We start from the raw sequence: 2,500 nt of genomic DNA, 5'->3' as shown, positions 1-2,500 counted from the left end.
TTTAAGTTTCAGCCTTGCGACCATACTCCCCCTGGAGCCCAAGCACTTTGATTTCTCGTAAGGTGCCGAACGAGTCAAAAAATAACATCGTCCGATCCCTAGTCGGCATAGTTTATGGTTAAGACTACGACGGTATCTGATCGTCTTCGATCCCCTAACTTTCGTTCCTGATAAATGAAAACATCCTTGGCAAATGCTTTCGCAGTAGTTAGTCTTCAATAAATCCAAGAATTTCACCTCTGACAATTGAATACTGATGCCCCGACTGTCCCTATTAATCATTACGGCGGTCCTAGAAACCAACAAAATAGAACCACACGTCCTATTCTATTATTCCATGCTAATGTATTCGAGCAAAGGCCTGCCTGGAGCACTCTAATTTTTTCAAAGTAAAAGTCCTGTTTCCCCGGCACACCCAGTGAAGGGCATGCGGTTCCACAGAGGGAAAGGCCCGGCCGGACCAGTGCACGCGGTGAGGCGGACCGGCCAGCCAGGCCCAAGGTTCTACTACGAGCTTTTTAACCACAACAACTTTAATATACGCTATTGGAGCTGGAATTACCGCGGCTGCTGGCACCAGACTTGCCCTCCAATTGTTCCTCGTTAAGGGATTTAAATTGTACTCATTCCAATTACAAGACCCAAAAGAGCCCTGTATCAGTATTTATCGTCACTACCTCCCCGTGTCGGGATTGGGTAATTTGCGCGCCTGCTGCCTTCCTTGGATGTAGTAGCCGTTTCTCAGGCTCCTTCTCCGGGGTCGAGCCCTAACCTCCGTTACCCGTTGTAACCATGCTAGAACACTACTCTAGCATCGAAAGTTGATAGGGAAGAAATTTGAATGAACCATCGCCGGCGCAAGGCCATGCGATTCGAGAGGTTATTATGAATCGCCAGTGAGCCCGAAGGGCATTGGTTTTTAATCTAATAAACACACCTCTTCCGAAGTCGAGGTTTTTAGCATGTATTAGCTCTAGAATTACCACGGTTATCCATGTAGTAAGGTACTATCAAATAAACGATAACTTATATAATGAGCCATTCGCAGTTTCACAGTAAAATTATTTAAACTTAGACATGCATGGCTTAATCTTTGAGACAAGCATATGACTACTGGCAGAATCAACCAGGTAACTATCGTGAGCCCGTCAGGGCCATCGGCGCCGCGAGCGGCGGCCGAAGAGATTGTGTTACAGGTCGAGCGGGCCACCGTCCCTGGGGACGGCGCTCGCACCGCGAGGCGGCCTGTCGGCTGGGCCGACTGGCGCCCCCGTGGCTTCCGGCTTCCCACCCCTCGTTCCCCAGAGCCCCGTTCGCCGCGCCAGGCGTGGCTAGGGGGCCCCGAGAGGAGAGACTGGCCCCGCCGCTTCAGCTATTCAGCGTCCGCGGCGGGCGTCTTTCTCCCGATGCTCAGTAAAAGGCTAGCCAGCGGCCATCCGTCTACAGAGCCCATCCTTGGGGACTGGGGCGCCGAAGCGCGCCAATCCCGCCGGGAACACAGGTCTGGCGGTCCGCCGGAGCGGCCGTCGCGCCTGTGGGCGATCGCAGCTATGAGCCGCCGCCGGCCGAGACGTAATTGCCTGCAGGGCCGGTTGGGCGTCACGACGCTGTGATCTGTAAGATACGGGACGTTCGATTGCTGCGCTGCTTTTCTACAGCGCACTCGCCACCACCATTGCGTGCTGAGGCGGAGCAGTCGCGCTGTGCTGCCCGTAGGCCGCACTCGCTCTCTTCTCATAGGCCCTGCGGCGCTTTTTGGGGTCAACTCCGCTGCACTGGGTTTTCCCCCGAAAAAAACATTTCCCGAAAAAAAGATTTGTATGGGAAAACAAAAAAATCGACTCACGCCCGCGCACGCCAAATGTGGGTCCGCACGCATTCCCGCGTATGCCCGGCGCTCGCCCACCACGCTGCCGTCGCCGCCAGGCCGCTGCGACCTCGATGGCGCCGCCCGCCTGGCCGCGAACCTGTTCTAGGGTACCTGGCGCCGCCTCTTCTAGGGTACCTGGCGCAGCACTTTTTGGTGTTGGCCGCGTATGCCCACGCGCGCCTGGGCGACTTTTGCGCTGTGCGAGGTGCTTTCTAGGGTACCTGGCAGCACCTGTTCTAGGGTACCTGGGGCGGTCTCGGGGAGCCGGCGGCACCTGCTCTAGGGTACCTGGGGACCTGTTCTAGGGTACTTGGGTGGTCTGTTCTAGGGTACCTGGGGCGGTCTCGGGGAGCCGGCGGCACCTGCTCTAGGGTACCTGGGGAGCTGTTCTAGGGTACTTGGGTGGTCTGTTCTAGGGTACCTGGGGCGGTCTCGGGGAGCTGGCGGCACCTGCTCTAGGGTACCTGGGGAGCTGTTCTAGGGTACTTGGGTGGTCTGTTCTAGGGTACCTGGGGCGGTCTCGGGAGCCGGCGGCACCTGCTCTAGGGTACCTGGGGAGCTGTTCTAGGGTACTTGGGTGGTCTGTTCTAGGGTACCTGGGGCGGTCTCGGGGAGCTGGCGGCACCTGCT

At 56.8% G+C, this 2,500-nt stretch overlaps 1 non-coding gene across 1 annotated transcript in view, besides 1 other annotated feature; it reads right to left on the bottom strand.

Moving 5' to 3' along the window:
• Positions 1 to 1,133, bottom strand: part of CLUP02_19009 — a 1,793-nt gene extending 660 nt beyond the window's left edge. Inside the window, exon 1 of the ribosomal RNA XR_007414306.1 lies at positions 1 to 1,133. This exon is cut by the window's left edge and continues 660 nt beyond it. This is a non-coding gene — a ribosomal RNA (18S ribosomal RNA).
• Positions 1,134 to 2,500: part of a sequence feature (28S-18S ribosomal RNA intergenic spacer; IGS) that runs on past the window's edge.

This window comes from Colletotrichum lupini, chromosome 6, assembly GCF_023278565.1.
Source record: "Colletotrichum lupini chromosome 6, complete sequence".
Lineage (NCBI taxonomy): Eukaryota > Fungi > Ascomycota > Sordariomycetes > Glomerellales > Glomerellaceae > Colletotrichum > Colletotrichum lupini.
Note: the sequence above shows the minus strand (reverse complement) of the source record. Positions and strands in the feature narration are given on the sequence as shown.